The sequence below is a fragment of the Zootermopsis nevadensis genome, unplaced genomic scaffold (genome assembly GCF_977971745.1).
Source record: "Zootermopsis nevadensis isolate Lab colony 2312 unplaced genomic scaffold, Znev_1.0 Znev_ptg000024l, whole genome shotgun sequence".
In the NCBI taxonomy this organism is placed as follows: Eukaryota; Metazoa; Arthropoda; class Insecta; order Blattodea; family Termopsidae; genus Zootermopsis; species Zootermopsis nevadensis.
The window spans coordinates 14,679,944-14,701,653 of record NW_028259156.1 but is presented as its reverse complement, the minus strand read 5'-3'; the positions used below and the strand labels follow the sequence as shown (position 1 = coordinate 14,701,653).

Below are 21,710 nucleotides of genomic sequence, written 5' to 3'. Positions count from 1 at the left end.
ACCCTTAACCTTACGTAAATAAGACTGTTTGCCTCCACAACTGTTCCAGACGCGGAAGAAACAGAAATCCCCTACAGGGAATCGAACTGCGGCCTCCACTGTACCCCATCATTTACCTTCCATAACTAAACTGTCTCGTGTCATATTTTTCGTATACAAGTACATAAGTAATTTTAAATCCAACGATAAGATTAATCATATGTAGGAATTTTAATTTACGTCATGTCAATTCTTTGTTTTACTTGACAGTAATTATAAATCCGAAATTTAAAATCGACGTTTCAGTTAATAAAGTTCTGCAGTCGTAATGTTAACTCCTTGTTTTATAAAATTTTAATGACACAACCGTAATATGGAACTCCCAGTATTAATCAATCAACATTACACAACTGTAATTACAGCTCCTTATTTTACGCCCACAACCTCGAGCAATATTTAATGAAGAGTTTCTTCACATCATCCATCATTGTAACTGTGAGTATGTGAACATCTATAGGATAGTTATTTGATGAAATGAAAATAATTTATTGGTTTCAGAGAATTTATACCACTTCTGCACCTAATAGTAAGGTACAGTTGTGTTCAATGAAGACTACAAAGAACAGCCTTTACCAACGAGAGTTAGCCCTTTTTTTGGTGCTGAAACGGAATCTTGCAATTAGTCTGTAGAAGACAGCAGACTGTGTCCATCTTATCTTGGGACAGAAGCAATTCTCGAGTTCTCCGAGATTGCTCGTGATGCTCGCGAAAGCGGATAAAACCGTCGACAATTTAACACTTTGAAGGAAACGTTCAAATGCGCTGACAAAATTTTTTACTAGACAGTCATTGTTAACATGGTAACCACACAGTTTCAGTTATTACGCCATTATACCGATAAAAATTTCTGGTATTCCATTAAGATAATTAGCCTAATTTTTGTTCTGATGGTTAGTTTTATGGAAGAAACACCTTTTGCGATCGTCATGTCCTGTTTCAGAAATGCAAGTTGAGCCAACATTATCTAAAACGGAAATGACAAATTCATGCGTTTGAGTTGTCGATATTTAGTTATTATATCCCAACATGAAATACAAGTAAATTAAAATACATAAAATATTTAATAACGCCAATTATTAAGATTGTGTAAATATTGCTTAGAGATGATGTACCCACTTCAACGAAAACAACGTATCTCCATTACAAACATCAACTGGTTAATTTTGTTGCTAAAATAATATTTTTTTCTGAGATTGGTACGAAACTCTAAGCGCACTGATGCTATAACAGATGGTATACACAGTTACCGACGTGCTTTAAAGTGGTAGTTAATTAAATAAGCTATTTCCACACAGTAGTGCTGAAGTCTTATAAGAAGAGCATGGCACATTCCTGATAGTAGATCCTCTTGCAAGTCTGAGCTCATCATCAGAGCTATGTAATAAATCTGTGTCAACTTGCAAGAGTTTATTACTAATTGCATTCCTGCACAGCAGCTCGGACTAACGTCTTCCCACATCCCCCGTTCCGAAGCTTAAAGCCTCTCCTAATTCACGAGGGTTGTTTAAAGGGTGGGGAAATTGCTGCCTATAATAAACATGCCCTCAGGTACATGGAATCGGTTAACAAAACAATTTCTGAAGCGTCTGTACAAATTCAGCCGCTAAACTATCCCCTTCCGTCTTTACGTCAAAAGCCAAAAAAACACTATTCAAAAATTCCAGCCATTTGTCCCAATCCCACGCCGATTTTCTTAAACATATTATTCTAATGTGCTTTAACCTCAAAATTAAAAATTAAACTTTATATCGTATTTATTAAATACCCGGGTATCTGTTACGTTTGTTAATTGCACCAGAAAGTTCAAGGATATTTTGACAAAGCAACCCCACGTATCAATCACCAGAGCTTCCATTTGCTGAGCATCAAAATAAATTTTGGCAAGACCGCCAAGAACAACCCCTGGTTCGGGGAAGACGGATCTAAAGTATGTACAAATCGTTGCTATGACACTGCCTTTTCACGACGACGGTTCAATACATTGTAGTCAAGTTGACCTTTTGGCAGAACGCTTCGTTGTTCAATCTCTGCACTCAGAAAGTGCAACCTCTGAAACCGTATAAGTCGAATTAAAACATAACAGAGAACCTCCCCTCTGTCCTCTCCGTTTCCTATCTTATTGTTTCTAGATCATTACGAGGCACGCTTTAAACACTCACTCATGCAGAGTGTAAAACACAAAACTATCTATCTGATATTTGTAATGTGCCATCACGGCAGTAAATAATGGAAGTGGTGTAAGATATCACAGCGTTTCGTTTTAGAAACTGAATTTAATGACATCTGAGAATAAATCAATGTTTCATTCCTACATCGTGCTAAGCTTCATGCGACACTTCGGTTGTTAAAGAGCCTTGTTTTTAGGTGAACTTTCAGGTTATCACAGCTGCGACTATAAAGTTGATGGTTTTCTGGGACGTTGCACCGTGTTTTTGGTGGTGTCCTGTCTTTAAGTTGGCCAAAATAAAAGCTAGAGATCACAGCATTTCGAGAGTAATCCTGTGGGAGACGATTACTTTAATGGGAAGGTTTGGTAAGGAACCGCAAGCAATTTGTCGCGCTGAGCGTGAAGATTCTGTCTTAGGAGCAGAGGAACGCTGGGACAGAAAGGAGTAAGCGAATCAGCAGAGTGGAGTACAGACGTCACTCCCCATTGGTAGAACCGTGAACCCATATGAATCAGGTTAGCATTTCAAAATCCAGTATAAATTATGCATTACACTTGTATCGTATTTGGGGCGAATCTGTGCGTTCCACGTCCGTTAGAGGTGAACGACAAGGGGTTCAGAGGCGTGGGAGGGGTAACAGATGAGAACGAATACACTGTCCACACTGAGACATTGCTTCCAGGCGGCAGTACTTCGTATCTCGCTGTCTCAGTTTCTGTGCCGCTAATGTCTTTGGTTTGCATAATATGCGCGTTTGTGTTCATTCTACCAGCCATCGAGTGACGTGGGCGAAACGTACAATTTCGTCTCGGGTATCGGAAACTCGTGTACTCGTAACTGTCATTAAAGAGGCTTCAGCAGCAGTGATTCAGATTCGGCCTATATAATGTAAAATGATGTAAATATTAATTAATATTAAACTTAAAAAATATGAGAGGAAGGAGTCGTGGCTAAATTTAAGGTAGTACCCCGGCATTTGACTGAAGAGACCGAGGAAACCCACAAAAACATCAAGATAATCTCTCTCCTGTCCCAAATTTGACAACGACTCCGCCAAGGCGTCTGGCCACCTCAGTATTAATATATTATTTTATATTAACAAATGAAGAATGCAAAATACTGTCACTAAATATCAACGTTTACATGCGATGCATCTTATTAAAACACGAACAACTTGTTACAAGCGACGGGGTCTCGTGGCTGTAGAGTTGCCTAACAAGCACGGCGATGTCACAGCCTTCCACACGTTGAATTCAACCGCACTAGACGCATAAGGCAAGCTGAAGGCATATGATCTGTCACCACACCAGAGTACCTGATGACATTTCGTTACATAAAGTGTAACATGATTTATATTCTACATTAACACGTTCTAAAAGTGCTACTGCCAACTGCTGCGCTGTGAAATACGACTTCGTGTTGCTACCTCAATGCAAGTTACGATTGGAGAAACAGAGGGTAGTTGTGTGTACTGAATACGTACCAGTGGACAGCCAAAAAGGGTAGTCCACCAGCTAGAATTTTACGAAATCAGAGGTGAGCAACTATTAGTTTCTCATGAAAGACTGCTTCACATCATGACGCTTGCGCAAGAACGTGTCATATAACAAAGCCAAGAAAGGCTAATTAGCACAAAATGTTGCATTATAAAACAAGAGTTAAATTTTGGGGAGGAGATGGAAGACCGAACAAACGGAGATTGCCGGATAAAAAAGCTTTTTAATTTGCAAAGTAGAAAACGTAAGTAACGCAGGAAAGGTTTCTAACGTTTAGGCCTATAATACACAGATTTTGTCAACAGCAGTAATCACGATAGTAGCAAGATTTCCGAGACAGGGTAATTAGATTTACTTTGGGACAATAGCCTTTGTAGCTGCCCACAATAGCGCGTGAATAATGCAGTTTGCCGAGCGGCAACCAGAAACGGCGACTACACGTAGTCTATTTCAAGACATTAATTATTCCGGTATTTACATGTACCGACAGAAAAATTATGAAAAACCTCTAGATAGCCAATAACCCGCTGAGATTATGATGAAAATTTCAAATGTAATATGTTTCCAATTACCGATTTACCAAGCCCCCAAACGCCTCTAAGGAACTGCATAATGTCTCACTGTTTACCCGACTGACATGACGTTCAGTACTAGTAGACGCACAACGGCTCTCAACCACCACCGAGGGCAAATCCAGTGGCTATCGCCTTATTGATCATCCACCAGTCACCACTAGATTCCAACTCATGTCACACGTCTACAGTTTCAGTAATAGCGAAGTCAATAGCACGGCTAACTCTGTGCAGCGAACACAGGGCACTTACAGGGACACACTCAGAGGCTTAGGCATACATCATTAGCCTAATTCGCAAACCACTTGGGAGACCTATAAGTACATGGGAGGATAATATTAAACTGGATACACAGAATAGATTGTAAAGGTGTGTGATACATTCAAATGGCGGACTGTCGTCGACATGACAATGAAACTTGTGTGTACGTAAAAGGCGGAGAATTTATTCACCAGTTAAAATAAGCACAAGAAGACAGATGCCAGAGACGTCCGATAAAAATATGGAAAGAAGAGTTTTAACCTTTGTAACCAGAAGATGACATAGTTTAATCACTGATGTTGATTATAAATTTGATACGATGAGATAGTAAGCAGTTGTGGTCAATTTTAAGGTACCGATTCAAATATTTTGTTTTGAAAGATGAAAATATTCATTTCAGCCAGTCTCCGGGCCAATATCTAAACTTGGGACCTACCGATCACCAATAAAATTTCCTGAAAGCCCAACCGTGACGTTGATATACATAACACTAAACCATTTTAACGAAAGTATGTGGCATTACTTGTCCTAACTTCAGCAGGAACATTTTAATGTCCAAATCTGTGGGTTAAATGACATCGGATGAATAACAGACACATTTAGCTAACAAACGAACTCAATGGAACAGAGTCATTCAGGAGTTGTTACTCAGAAATTTAAAAAAAAAAATTCCCACTTTTTATAGAAATCGAAATCCATTACCATGTTTACAAGATCCCACTTCTGGTCCTTACACTGACCTGAGCGAATATTGTCTACATTCTTACACCCCACCGAATGATTTTAAATATTAAAATTAGACTTCCATCTACACCTATGCCTTCCAAGTGGACTTCACCTTCTAGTTTTCCGACAAATGTTGTATGCTTTTCTCATTGTTTCATGCCCCATATATCTCATTATCATTCGCTTCAGATTCAGAAAATAAGTGGTGAAGAGTAGAAATTATAACATTAATCACTTCTCATTTCATTTTATCCTTCTCTTACTTCCTCCACGTACGTATATTTTCCTCAGTGTTTGTTGGAAATTAAATTAATCTGCAAAACGCAAACGCGAGTATCTCTAAATTTAAACGCCTAAAGGCCTCTGTGCGCACAGTATGAAATAAAGGTCAGGCAATACGATCTGGTGCTATGACCTTTGAACTTATTTACAAAAGTAGTCGGAGTCTACTGTAAGCATACTTTCATACGCGGATGTTACTGTGATCGAACAAACCAGTAAGGAATAATTAGTCTGGATCAGGGTGGACCAACGTTATCCCCTTGGGACAATACCGAAGAGCCAAGAAAAGTTCCTGACACTATTTTTCAAATTAATAGCCAGTCTTATTTACTTTTAACAATACTTACTCAAATATAAAAATTTACCATAGTATATGCTCAAATATAAATATTTTCGAAATGTGTCAAATTACTTTATATAATTATTTAACAATTTTTTGTGAAACAGCTTGTATCTGACAGAATTTTTACCTGAAAAACTTACATTTTGTGGCCAAAAGCACGTGTGCCAATTTTACGTAAAGCAGCAGACGAGAAAAGAATCAGGATATTGTTTAAAAGTTCTTAGAAATATAAAATGAATACATAAATAAATGAGCCTTTAGTAATTAGCAAAAAGTTTAATAATTTTGCTGGTCTGGTTACAAGTGGTGTCGGCCCGGATGCCAGTTGCAATTAATAACTTACAAGTGGTTTGCTGATCGATGTGTAATATATTTAATGCGCTCCTCTTGAAGATAATCTAGTTCAATGAAGCCATTACATAACGAACATTGTATCAAAAACTAATGTAGTAATTGAGTTATAGTTTTACCGAATATAAAGTGTAATAAAATCGATTTTAGTAACAAGTTTTCAAATTAAAATATAGATAATATTATCAAAGTCATGAAAGTGGAGAAATTATGGTTGCACTTATCATAAAAGATATTGTGTGCTGAATTTATGACTGGAATTATCAGACGGAAGACATCTCAGTTTGCTACCATATTAAAACTTCGGCTTTTCGCAAAATACGGTATTCCAGTCTGCAGCTCGCATTTGGTACGCATGTCTTTTTTTCCAAGCTTATCCTCTGACATTTTTTATGAGTCGATGGTCTTGATGTGTATTTACTGCACACCCAACTCCAGTGTTTTAAAGATAATGAGGCTAAAGATTCCATACTGCAAGGGGCCAGAGACTTTTTAGGCATGTTTGCAATTCAGCGGATCCCCTCATTCTTCCGTAGGAACGCATGAAACAATTCCAGAATGGATAAACAGATTTTGATTAAATTTAATATCGCAGGTTTTTATTAAAATCTGCCGAGATATTTTAATTTTTACTTAGGTCCGGCAACTTAATCTCAATAAGGACTTGTAAAAACTTGCATAGATTTCTCTTTGACCTTACTTAGATAAACTTTCACTACAGCATTAATTCCAAGACCACCTTCGTCACTAAAACTTCTTCTGAACTTAATTTATTTTCTGTATGTAATTTTATCAAAATCTTATCTTATCTATCAGAAGTCAGTCTACGCTAAAAATATTTTTTCAGCAGATTGGGATTAAAAACAAGAGACAGAGATCCTTAATACTTTTTATACTACATTTAAATCCAATTTATCTTATTCTATTAATTCTGAGCTGTTGCAGTTCAACTATGAAGCATAAATAAATTTTCGTTTAGCGTGTGTAGAAAATTAAAGCCTTAGTATTGATTTTTCATTTATTTGGTATATAATTCAGACTTATAGCTAATTTGACCAATTTTCTACTGACAGTGAATAGTGGTACGTGAATCGCCTGCTTCTATTACAGTTACCACTTCCTTTTTCTCACATATTAGCCATATATTCGTATAAGTAATTTTAAAAGCATGGAAGTTCATATGTCATTTATAACTTTCTATCGAACACTCCAACTAAGTATGCACTGTAGCCTACACTTTTATAACGATGTCTTCGTTATCAATTCCATGAATATTTGTGACATTTATAGGGTCTCAAGCAGCAACTGTATGCTCCAGAGCGTATAAATTTCAGTACGATCGAGAAAATCGGTAAAACTTTGATTGAAATTGCGAGTGAATTAAAGAGCTGTGCTGGACAGATAAAAACCAAAATTAAAATTAAATTTTAATGTAAACCCCAAATCATCAATTTGATAGAAACTCAGTTAAGTGTTTTCGAAGAAAGACTATTATGTATTAATATTCTTAACTTTGTCAGAAAGACCTACGAAGTTATGGTGTGGCAAAGTTTAGCGTGAGGTCTTAAATGGTAAAGATTAGTATTTACGAGGGTAAGGAATAGTCTTTACAGACAGTGAACAGAACGTGTGAAAAGAGACGGGCAGAGAAACCAAGATTTAAACATGACACACAAGGATGCTACAATACAGTATTAACCAGTATTCATCTGGACACCCTGAAGATGATAACGGCAATGTTTGCCGAAACGCTGACAACTTTCAGCATTTGATGCGACTGATCTCCGAAAGCAAATGTTACTCATTGAACTCAACCGCGAAAACTTAAGGGAAAGGATCACGAAATCCGACAGATATTCGAGCCCGATGCTGCAGAGATACAAGTCTAGAGTATTACCGCTATGTGAACTTGCTCAGTATAAATAAGCACGATCCTGAAAACTTTGTCACTAAAAACTTAGTGGTTAAAGCTGTAAACATTTACCACGTTTGTGAACTGAGTTCTAGGTGGAAAATTCTAAACTCCATAGTTTCAGATTATAGGCAAAAATATTAAAGCTGGTTGGTACAGTATCATATAAATCCCACTACCTTCGCTATTAAGTAAGCCTTATGCATACTAGAAGGCGTAAAGGTGTAGTTATAACACACTGCGCCTACACGTCGTTTCACTGTGTACAAAACTTGATGGAAGTTTACTCTGCGAAAACTAATTAAAACAAAAACATTCAGTTAGCCATCACTCGAGAAAAAATATTATTAAACATAACGCCCACATGCTGGGAAGTCAAACACGGTACATAATTTACTTGTTTGCTTAGCGAAATCTAAAAAAAATATTCTAGACAAAGGTTTTAAAGGTACAAAAGTAAATGTTTTAAATACACTTAATGCGAAAAGGTACTATAAAAAATTGATTTAAATGTCTATAAATTTCACTACAGTAAAATTACGTCAAAATTGACTGAACGTCACGGCCGATTCGTTTGCCCTTCTGCTTCGTATTCAGGTGTCTCGGGTTCATATTTCGAACCTGGAGACAAGTTCAGCGGAGTTTTTTCTTATGATTTTACCAAATGCTGTGATAGCACTAAAATTTATTTATTAATAGTCTTTTCAATCGACGCTATGAAATATGGGCTACTGACAGTGTCGGAAAATAAACCAACAATAAAAAAATTTGGTTAAAGTTTACTGTAGAGCTACATTAAATTGTAACAATGCTTAACGCATGCAATTATTTCACACGTAATTCGTAACATTAATAAAATGCAACAATATTTAAAATCTAAAATTTCCTGTTGCAGGCTTATGAAATTATTTTTGCTTTATGCATGATTCATAATAGAAGTAAATAGTTATAGAAATTATATGGAAAACGTTCCTAATTATCCTAACGTAATTATCTATGATTATTGTCGATTCACAAAATCAAAGAGTCTATATTTCTGCAAGTAATAGTAATTTCACGTGTAAATCTTAGGCTACAACTCCATATTTTATCTACGAGCTAAGCAGATTCCGAGAAAGAAACTTTTTAAAGAAAAGAAACAAAAATATCATTCCGAAACGTCGGGTTTCTTCAATGGTAAAGAAATTCTTTACGTACTAGCATTTTTTAAACATCCTGACGTGGGGATTAGCACTTCGCATAATTATTTTTCAAGCCCTTAACAATAACAAACTAAAGTCGAAAGAATATTGTACTGTGAACTGAGCTTTAAATGAGTATCAATTCGTGAACAAACACTGAAAACTCCCCTCCCCTCCGGAATTTCGCTATCGCAATACCGCATTCTATTTATAACGTCGGTTATTTGTTTTTTCAGCTCTTTTATTTTATTAGCGTTGCGTGTTGTGGTAAACGCCCCGTAGAATTTGTGGTTCTGACAAATTGTTATTAGGTACATTATGGCTTAGTATCTCAACGTCTGTGTGGGTTATGGGTCTTGTGGTTTCAAACGGGAAACTGCTGTAATAAATGAGGTGGTAGCAATGAAGACCTCATTACATCACGTATACATAAAACCTCTTTGTTTATAACAACAGTGTCATGAACAGTGAGGTCTCTGGACGACATAAATGTCTCATAGCAAAACATATTTTCAAATTCAATGATTATGCTCCGGAACCAATTCACTCTTCATACTGCCCACTCCGTCATTTATAAGTCGCTCTCGGGTTGAGCAATCCGTGTTTAGAAGCACACTAAGCTGCCTGTCTGCGTCACATCCAATGGGCCCGTTTGGATGTGGATAATGATTCAGATTATGAGCTAGTTTAATACAACTTTAGACATGCCGTTGTGTTGTGTGTAGCTAGATTATTTTTATTCTTGCAGTCAAACATAACTTATGATATATAAATACGTCAGTGCCAAAGGTTAAATATTTCGGTATATATCAAATGCCATCACCAGACCTTATTTTCTCATAACACATATAAATGGAAAGTACGTCTCTTATGTAACTTAACGTACACTACAATGACATAAAATGTTGTAAGTTAAAATAGCATATATAAAATCAGACACAAGAGTTAAAATTACATATTAAAATTTAAATTGTTAATAATTATATTAGTATAAGCATGTATAATATACGTTTTGACAATTTTTTTAGTTCTAGGAAACTGGCCCAAATTTGAAATTATTAATTAACACTATTCCTTTACGTACCACACTTTTTTACATTTTTCCTTCAAGTAATTAAACGACTCAGTTTATTATATAAATCTGTTCCTGTTCTCAAGGAACCGTACTTGAAAACAGCTGAGCTATGTAACGCACTATATTTGGCCTCAGTGAGCGAAACAAGAAATGAAAAACGCTAAAACGTAATCGGTCTGAAATGTCAAAAACATTCACTGTGCCTGAACAGCAAATTAATAATAGCGTTCCTGTTAAGACTGTCAGGTGATTAGAACCTCGGCCAGTAACAACAACGACACCACACATATCGATTTAGTTATGTTGAACAGCCAGAACAATACTAATTTTAATAATAAATAGGTCAAAGAGCTAATGTTAGTAGGTTAATCTCTAATGCGAACACGGGACTTCCATTATTCAACTTAATTTTATAATCACGTTACATGAAATGGGAATAAGGACAATATTTAACCTGCTCTACCTTTGTAACTCCGTATTTAACATTTTGTTCTATACCCCCTGGCTTTATGTCGCTAACAATACCTCCAACAATTTTATAAGTTCGTGTTGTGTATTATGTGCAAATATACCATAAAATAAATTACTATCTGTATAAACGTATAGTGAGACACAAACAGTTCGATGTTTGCGTTCGATATGCGACCTGAGTAGCTGCTAAAACTGTGTAAACGAAACTTGAAGCGATCCCAGATGATAACGAAAGGAAGGACCAGAAAATTCCTACGCTCACAGTACAAACCCCTCTGGCAAAGACGACACCCTTTCTCAAGGCCTACAGTAAGGGAATACCAGCTTCATATCAATCAATCACTTTACGATCTGAGCTTCTTCATGGCTGAAGGATCCTCAATGAATTTTTCACTCTCTCATGTTAAAAAGTTTTGACTTCCATGTCGTTCACCGCTTTACGACCAAAAACTGATATTGGTAAACTTCGACTAAAACATGATAAATAGACTAATACTATATTTTTATGTACAATATGTGACAAAAATGGTTGTAAAAATCTTATTTTCATTGTCATTCCAGAATAATTAAGAAAGCTCTGTAGCAATATGGCAGGTCGCTTTATATCGTATTTTCATAAATATTAGGCTTATAAAGAAAGGCATAAACATAAGAAATTGCATAAAAATTTCTGTCATCAGTAAAAGACAGAAAAAGCACATGTTATTTATAACATTAAAAATTTAGTATAGGAGAGAATTCTTCCTACATTTGCATACTTAAGAATGATTGGGTAAATTATCAATTGATTACATAAAAAATTATTAAACCGCAGTGTTTGTTACTGCAACCGATACCAGGATGGATAGTTTTGAACACGTTAAGACAGACAAAGATATTATTAAATTTAACACAGTATAAAACTCAGGAACAACACTACTCAAATATTATGTTATTAATCTACAAAAAACAGGTCACTTGTACCATTTTATAAACTGATTTTTAAGTTTAGTAATGAACTATCCAGGTGGTAAGTTGTTTTAATGTCCTAATATTTTATAAACTATTCATTCCCTCTTTCAACCTACCACGTCCTGCACGTACGTAATCAGCCAGCTTTTACAAAAGTAACTGGAAAGTGTATTTCCCAAGTTACTGTCAAGCTTTTCAGCCGTGAAAATGCGAGTCCTACAACAACAAAAACACGGTTTTGGAGAAATGGAATAGACACAGATGAATATCAACAACAGACGGCAAGTTTTGTCCCGGAGCATTCCCATTCAATATTAATTTCTAGCCTCATAGACGTTTGTAATGCCCAAAGCAAAATGTTGAATCGTGCAGTGAACACAATAGCAAGTAGGCATTCATAGCAGCGATGTGGAATCTTAATTATGTAGTACATGAACGCACTGTTTGTGTTGTTTCCATATTACAAAACGCGTTTCTCTTACAGAATCGCACAATCTAAAGGCATTTTCTTGCTTACATTTCTGAAGCTCGCCAACTAATAATATGTTCCTATCATACTTCCAGTATTAATCTTCTTAACATTTTCTTACCTAACTGCATGCAGTGTACCTGAGGACACAGAGCATAACAAACACAGGACTGCTGAATTGTCAGGAATAAGCAAGGTGGTAGTTGCGTGTTTTAAAGTATTCTACCATCCCTAAACTGTATATTTGAATTGTACAAACAGTCACAAACAATTTTAGAACTTTCACTTGCTTCTTACTGCTTCTTAGTTTAGAAAACGGTGCTTTATGAACTATATACATTACAGCGTCGAATGGAATAGACTGTGAACGAATAGTAAAAATAAATGCGTCATGCCTCATTACGCCTGGAGAGATGGAGTAAAACTTGGAAAGACCTAAGGCAGGATAAATGGACTGTCGGTCAAGTATCAAACCTGGGACCTACCGAATATTAAATATATTAGAACAATTTATTTAAAATAAATGAAAATTTTATTTAAAATGCTACTAAATTGACGCCTAACATCGCAGACAGGTTTACTTGTTTCCCAATAATTTTCTTTAAGAAAATAAATCATTATCTGACTTTCTAAGAACACGCCGAAAACGAACGGAAACAAATCACACTTATTCCAGAATATATCGTGCCTATTTATTTCCTTCTCCAACGATAAGAGGAAGCTTTATTCTTTCAGTACTTCCACACACACGTATTTAGACATAAGAGTCCATAAAATTTCCCGCATTATAGGCCGCCTCAACTAACTCTCTCAGTTGTGGGACTAACATATGACACGTGTTCCGCAAAGAATGACATCTTACGACCTTGAAGGGAATTAAAAAAATAATGATTCCACATATTATACTTTGCAGGCTCTTGTAAACACAGTAATGAACCCTTGGGTACCATACGCAGCGAGCAATATTGCCTACGATACAGTTTCACATAAAGTGCCCATGTGGGATTTCCTGTTGCTTAGTAAACTATTACAAAATCAAGCTTGTCACGCAAGTAACTGTGGGTTGACAAACCCTAACTTATAGTAATCAAGGATTTAAGTTCCAGTGTGACTCAAAATTCTTGTTAAACACGTGAAACACTATTCGAAATTTCCTAGAAAGTTAATGTTTGTAGAACGTCCTGTGCCATGTTGACTCTAAAGGGCGTTAATAGTAAACGCTGCAGCCCCGCAATGCAAATACACCTTGTGACGTAACATCCTTCTGTTTCGGAGCAAACTTAAGCGAAATAAACTTCCCTTCTATCTCAAACACAGGTCTACGCCATGTATTATTACAGAACAGTTGAAGGTGCAGGAGAAATTAGCTCACGCTTCTGCAACAATTAATATATGACACTACGAATACAATTTTAATATAATGTCAAACTACGATCCAGGTTAATATTAGCCTTCCATTTTCTTCTAGGTTTACCGGGTCTGCATTTTCCGAGACGTTTCCCAATAAAATTTCTGCATGTATTCCTGCTTTCTCTGATTCTGGCAACGGTTAATAACCCCCAATAGCAACATATTCTGTAATAACTGAACACATTCACTGAACAATTTAGACGATATTTAATGGAAATAGTGAAATTGTACAAACAAATGAAATAGTCATAAATTGGGCTCCTTTTCTACACAAAAGAACGTTTCGATATAAAAATTTCATTCTGAAATTGCCTAAACTCGAAGGGTAACTACAGATAGTATGGGAAATTAGGTGAGAGGTCAAAAATAACGAAGTGGTTATAACCTGCTTCAAGGTATTGGCCTGGAAGAACTAGGAGGAGCTTTCTCTGTTGAGAAGCAAAGCAAAAACTCTGCAACACCGACGATGATAACACATTTTTATTGATTACGTAAATGTTACGAAGAGAAATGTGTGGGCCTGACAACGCTGCTTCTAAATTTTGCCAGGAAAGCTCCAGGAATCTACACGACTGTCAGAAATTTTTTCAACCCTTTCTCAACCGCATGTGTTACATTGAATTTAATTGGAGGATAAATGAATGAATAAATATATAAAACGCACATTGCACAGGAAGAGAAAGGAAGTGATATTGGCCCATTTGAAGTTATTATTTCAGTATCTGTCCGGACAGATTGAGAAAGATCACGGAAAATATTCAGTACAGCAGCCCCCATCTCTAATAATCGGGTCTAAGACCCCCAAAATACTAAGTAGGAATGCTAACCTCTACTGTAGGTTGTAGGCCTACACATTCGATAGAACCGAACACAAAACACGTCCAATTTAGAAACTGCTTTCAATGGAAACTTGTCTGCATCTCAAAATTTATCTGATGGTGAGAATATACAGTGGTAACCAACGTAGAACGACATCGAAACAAATTAAAAACTGTTTAAGTCTGAAAGGTGAAAGAAACACAAGAATATAATACGCAATGAGCTTCTTCGCTTAATATATTTCGCTACTGTCCTTCTCAAAGTTTATCCGAGAAAGAAATTTCTGTTAAAAATACGAAAGAATATTTGTAGAGCACTCAAATACGAAGAACAAAGAAACTGGATGATTAAACCCTACTAAATGACAAAGAAATGTACCAGGTAGCAAGAACGTGTGACTTGTACTCTGCGTTATAAATGTTTTACCGACATACTGTGCATTGTACTTTGCCTGCACGCTTAAGCGGGAAATGGACAACCACTTCAGCTCTTCATCTTCAACAACGAGCAGCTTTTACTGCCTAACATGAAAATACCTGTGTGATGTTCACGTTATTTTCTGGTGAAACCTAACGTGTTCTAATGGTAATGGAGTGGTTATTGAAACTCTACAGACACTTTAAGCCAGGTATCGTTTCCAGTCACTGTTATTTTAAAATGAACACTTTATTCCAGGCGGCGACATCTCGATGCTTTATTTCTCATTAATGTTTTTAAGGGCAAAATAAATTGCAATTCCATTATGGATACTGTTGGTATTCGTGTGCCGTCAAGGCAAATAAGAGAATTTTCTACGTTTTGCGTGTGCGGTGCGCTTAGACACAGTCCTTCAGCCAGGTGTGTCATTGCTGCTAATTACGTTTGTACATTCTTGGACATTTTTGGTATAATCAATGTTTCTTTTGATGACACTTATTCCATAAGGGATAATACCTAGAGTGGATCTTATTGGTTACTTTTGTACTTTAATTTTGCTTTTTGTGTTATCTATTAAGTTTTTAATGTCTTTTTTTCTTCCTTTTTCTGTGTTGTCTTTATATATTGTTTGTTTGTTTGTGTTGCCCTGTCATTGGCTATAGCAGCTGTTGGTTAGTACATTAAATAAAGAATTTAATTATTGAATTGAAGTATTTAATTTGGCAAAAACGTAAATAAATGAATTGAATTGAATATTGTACATTTATATAATTAGCTCATTTGTTTGTTTGTTTTTTATTTTTTTAATGTTTCACTTTTAGGCATATTATTTAGCTCATTTACTGTTCATTATTTTGCAATAAATTAATGAATTGATTTATTATCATTATTATATTGTACACTTATATATTTAGTTCATTATTTGTTTTGTATTGCTATGTTTACTTTTATTATTTTCTTTTGTATTGTTAGTGCTTGGCTGTTATTGGCCTTTTTGGCTGTTGCCAAGCACTCAAATAAATGAATTGAATTGAATTGAATTGAATTATTAAAACAGTAGCACGTGGCGAGTAATGTTAATTTAGTACCGTGACTAATTTCTGCCATTGAACAAGGTTTGCTATTAATACAATAAAAATACCCCACAAAGAAAAAACACTGCTCCCCAACTCTGACATCAAGAGTGATATATATGAAGAATTCATTATTATTTTTTGGAATCATATTCCAGTGATTTACTTTTTACTTTGCATGAAATTTGTCAAATTATTAAAATGTTAAGTTTATAGTACGTAAAACTTGTCTTTCATCTTGTTGATACCTGACAGGCAATTAAGGCTGCGGAAAACACAAACTCATGTCATCACTAATTAACTGTCAGAAGATGAAAGTACCAAGCTGAGTCAATATTTTGAACACTGAAATGGATCGAAAATGTAAATTGGTATCTAAATATCCTTCAGGTGTCATAAAAGACGGGGGTTTTTTTGACAAACTTGGCAAACTGTTCGCTTTCAAGAAGGAATATGCTCCATGTAGTTATATGTTTATATATGTTACTGCAGAACATGGGATATGCATGGCATCTCAAGGAATAAATAAACATAGAAAGTGATTATTCTAATGTCAATATTTGGAGCTGGAATAGAACATTTGTGTTGAATAAGTGTGTGTAAATCTTCTAGCACGTACTTCCGTTCTGAATTGTTTATCCCGAAGGACAAAAAACTACTGAAGAACGCGTAGATATGTCTATAGATATTTGTGCTATTACCTGATTTGAGATTTTTACTGCATCTCTTTTCACAGAAGATGGGTAACTTCTAATTTAATCCCGTTATCCTACGCATAGGAGCTGGGTTGGCCGCAGATACGGGGTGGAACCAGAGGCTACAGAAAAAGCCTCTGCCCCGTCGGGAATCGAACCCCGGTCGTCCAGTCCGCATTGTCTCTCAGGACACTCACTGAGATACTCCGGATCGACTTTTATAGGGGATATATACTTTTAATCTTGAAAATCTGTAAATTTATTTTATTTTTATTTATACTATATTAGTGTTTATATATTAACAAGACACACGAAGCGCATGCTGCCTTCTGTCGTATTCCATAAAGAGAAGCAGCCCTTTGTGGGGGACTGTAATTTCACATCTAGGAGAAGGCAGGTTCACTTAGCAACAAGGGATTCAACTTTCACATTTGTTCCTTTGCAAATATTTTAACAGCAGAATCAGAGTTTGCTAGGAAGGTTAATACTACAAGAAACGTGGGTCATGGTGGAATAGGAAATGCGAAGTACGAATTAGGTATTCATTGAAGTCCTGAAGGCAGTCGTGTAACATTTTATTACGCATGTACGGAAGACGACAAAACATGAAGGAGGTTTAGTTTACCTCAAAACTGAGGCTGACAGCACTGTAAAGGATGGTATATGTAAATAGTATGATATAATTTCTACCAATGTCTTTTAACAATCGCAGCTCTGAGATCCTTTTACCACGACAGAATACGTCATAGAAGAGCAGTGCGGTATGATCAAATTCTTCAAGTGATACGAACATTAGTGAAATTTACTAAGCAATGACGATTATATAGAGATACTTTTACAAATGGTTGGAAAATTGGCGGAGCGGGGACTGTAAGATATGCAGAGTTCAAGACTACGTCAATCAGCGTATCAGATACAACCAAAGGATCAGTATTAATAGTACAAATCTCAAGACCTTAAATGAGCGCCACTCGTGGAAGGAAAAGGTGCGAATAAGTCTTAAATTTCAATGGATAAATATACAAAATAAATTTATGTTGTAATCAGGAAGACTTGAGGACCATCGGAACAAATCAACTGAAAATCAGGGCGAATACACAAAAAATAAACAAGGTTCAATTACTACCAGATTATTTCCTCAGTACATAAAATAAATTTTCCTCAAATTATCCTTCATGTGTATAATCGTACTTCTACCACGAATTCGAAACCACCCAGCAAATGTACTGCCCGTCTGGGAGTTAGGACCAGATAACTAAATATTAATGTCATTCTGTTTACGCCCCTCTTGAACGTACCCGCAGATGTTACCACTTGCATACGAGTTACGTATTCATTATTCACAGGTTCAACAGCAAACAGTAGTTAGGTGAACACCGTTTCTTAGGAGCTACACCAGCAGTTCATTGTGTAGTAAGATAAATAATTAAATCAAAAACTAATAACTATTTTTAAACTAAATTGAAAGTTAACATTTAGGAGTGGTGTTTTTACAAGTCAGATATATAAGTAGAACCTACACATAGCAAATAGTTAAATCGCTAATCACTACGCTTGAGGCGTTCCTCGACGTAACTTTTACATTTAGGGAGCAGCTTCTAATAGTCACCTAGGGTACACAAATGTCATCGACAGAAGTGATGGACGCCTGCGTCAAGAAAATAAGCTCGGATTGTTTTGCCTGTTGTTTTGTATGGGTACGAAACATGGTCTCTCACTCAGAGGGAGAAACACAGATTGCAGGTGTTTGAGAATCGGGTGTTGAGGAGGATATTTGGGCCTAGGAGAGAAGACGATGGAGTCTTGAGAAAACTGCATAATGACTCACTTAAAAATCTGTACTCCTCCCCCAGTATTGTCAGGGTGATTAAGTCGAGAAGAATGAGATGGGCGGGGGATGTAGCGCGCATGGATGGGACAAGAGGTGTGCACCGGGTTTTGGTTGGGAAGCCTGAGGGGAAGAGACCGCTGGGGAGACCTAGACGTAGATGGGAGGATAATCTCAGGCGTGATCTATGAGAGATAGGAGTTGAAGGACACTGGATTTTGTTGGCCCAGGACAGGGTCCGGTGGAGGGCTTTGGTTAATTCGGTGATGAACCTTCGGGTTCGGTAAGCCATCTAGTTAGTTAGTTAGTTAGTTAGTCATTATGGTCAACTTTCGAGAACAATATGCACGGCGATCGCGTAATTGGCTTGATTTTGTCCTAACAAAATAAGGCAGCTAATTGCATTTCCAACGAAACTTCAGCTTTTGTTTCTATTGTACACAGCCCCTTATTAGTTGACATCGTCATTAGACAACAAACAATCTGAAACCAACATCAGAACATGAAAGCAAGGAACGAACGATGGACGAATTGTGAGTATATACTCCTTTGGTGCTCAGCAAGAAGGGCTTACGTACAACGGCATTACTTTTGCGTTAGGGCTAGTCCTTTTGTACCAAGCACAAAAGTTATGTTCCCCACTACGTATTTTAATATTATAATTGAGTTCATTTGAAACTTGTATTTAGGATGATTCAGCGTATTATTTTTCTAAACCCTTATAACTGAAGTGCATTTTAGAAAAAATATTTGATGGGAGGAAATAAGCTTCGAAATATGATATAGTAATTGCTGTACATTTTTCTTTTGTTAAAGGAAAGCTCTTCAGTTCTTATTCTAACAGTTTTAAAGCATTTATTTACAACCTTCTAAAAATCAGCGTATTATTTTTCTAAACCCTTATAACTGAAGTGCATTTTAGAAAAAATATTTGATGGGAGGAAATAAGCTTCGAAATATGATATAGTAATTGCTGTACATTTTTCTTTTGTTAAAGGAAAGCTCTTCAGTTCTTATTCTAACAGTTTTAAAGCATTTATTTACAACCTTCTAAAAATCTTAGGCATATTAATATATATACATATATTCTAACGGAAATATACTGTGATTATTTAAACGGATTTGCCTGTGGTACAGTTGAAACTAATATATAACATTTTTATATGTTCAAATGTAAGATGGAATTTCGATTTCATAAAATTGCCAATCCTGGTTATTATTTTACCACCTGGGAAACACATTTCAAACGTAAAAGACAAAAAAGGAACAACTAAATATGACACTTTACAACTGACAAAATTATCTTATATCTGAATATATCACTACAATCTGTTATTCTGAATATAGATACTGAGCATATCCTTGCGTGACTATAATGCAAAGTAACGTTCACCTCTGGAAATAAACTACCCAGTGGACTCTGTTATCTACTTTCTAACTATAGTCAAAGAGCGGGTCACGCGATGAATACTCTGTTGCTATGACAGATCCACATGAATGGGTCTGAAAAAAAACCGCTCCAATTTTTTAATAAAATCAATTTTCGATTTAACAGAATAAAAAAGCACGCAACTTCTTACGCATCCGTTTGCTTCCAAGCCATCCTGAAGTCACCACACCGGCATATGTATATATATGTATATGGGATTTAGAATGTATTGGGTCACAACTTCGTCAGTACAAACAACTGTCTTGACTCAATTTCTTCGACTTTCCAGTTTAATATTATCGTATAACAGACCACGACTACATATTTCCAAGTCACTAACCATTCACCAGTCATGACAATTTCCCCATTTCAGTTCATTACGACACAACTACTTCAGTTGAGAAAGTGTTGTTATATAACCCATAGAACAATAATCAAATACTAAAACAAATCCCCGTAATTGACAGTTACCTGTCAGGATTACAAAACTGTAGTTCTGTGTGAAACGGAGATCATCGCACCACGTGCTAATAAATATAAGTAGGGAAGTGTAGTGAATATGAGATCACAATAAATTTATGGTCCTGTATTAGACATTAACACATACCAGCAATGTACATTTGTATTATCATATTGGACGGTAATCCTGTTTCATAATTTTTAACATTAGAAACTTCTAAAAAAAATAATCGCAAAACAATTCGAAAATTTTATTTGTTTAAGCTTTCTTATGTTGAATACTACTAGCTGTCAGTGAGTACATCATTTTCTACAACTGTGATTCTATTCTTATTTATGGATTTAAAAGATAAATACCGAAATTTGAGCTACTGTAAACCAAACTCACTTTTATTTATTAAATTTTTAATGTCAAATATTTAACCGCGGGATACAGACGAATGTGTATTTGCTTCTATAAGCATACTATCTTATCGGTAATAACGAAGGTATCCTTTCCTTTAATTTTACACAGACCATGTGTTACATATGTTTAAGTATTATCCTCTTCGTCTGTGTCTCTGCGTCTCCCAAATGTTCTACTCCGAAGATATTTTTCAAACGGTACTTCTTAGCATTTCTATTTTCCCTAAGTGTCTTAGAATTCGCACCAATGTCAGCATTTACCTACGCTACACTTATGAATTAGTTTTATATTAAAATACACCACACGTAGACATTGCATTGAAGAGAGGGAATAACAGGATATGAAGTGTGTTTAAGCATTAGTAATGATTTACTCTTATACATGTTGGACTGATTCCAAACGAGTGTGATCTCGACATTTTTTTTAAGTTTTGGTATGTTTGTCATGTTTCTTCATTGCTGTCAAACACATCGCTTGCGTGTTCACTTTTTCGTAAAAAGTTATCTGAGTATAGCCGTATATATACGGGGAAGAAAATAACGTAAATCAAAGGAAACTGAAATCATCTTTCGGAAATTGGGGATCTTATCATCGTGACTTGGTAACAAAAGACGTGCGTGTACATCCAAACAGAAAATCAATTCCACATAGCAAAGTTTCCTTTTTCTGCAACGTAATATGTAAAGATATAAACCCAGAAAAAGAAAGGAGACTTTTTCACGACAGAGTTAAAGTCTGTACATAGGACGAATTTTAAATCATGTAAGACCCAATTCCGCCACGTTCGGTGTGGTAAAAGGAATGCTCATTGCAGACCTGGTCCATACAGACCTAAGACAGACGGATAGACCTTCAACATGTCTACCAGATATTGGTT

General features: G+C 35.9%; 1 protein-coding gene across 2 annotated transcripts in view; it reads right to left on the bottom strand.

Annotated features, from left to right (window-relative positions):
- LOC110830938 (uncharacterized) overlaps window positions 1-21,710 on the bottom strand; it is a 51,190-nt gene that overhangs the window by 29,007 nt on the left and 473 nt on the right. The gene's annotated exons all lie outside the window — the stretch shown is intronic.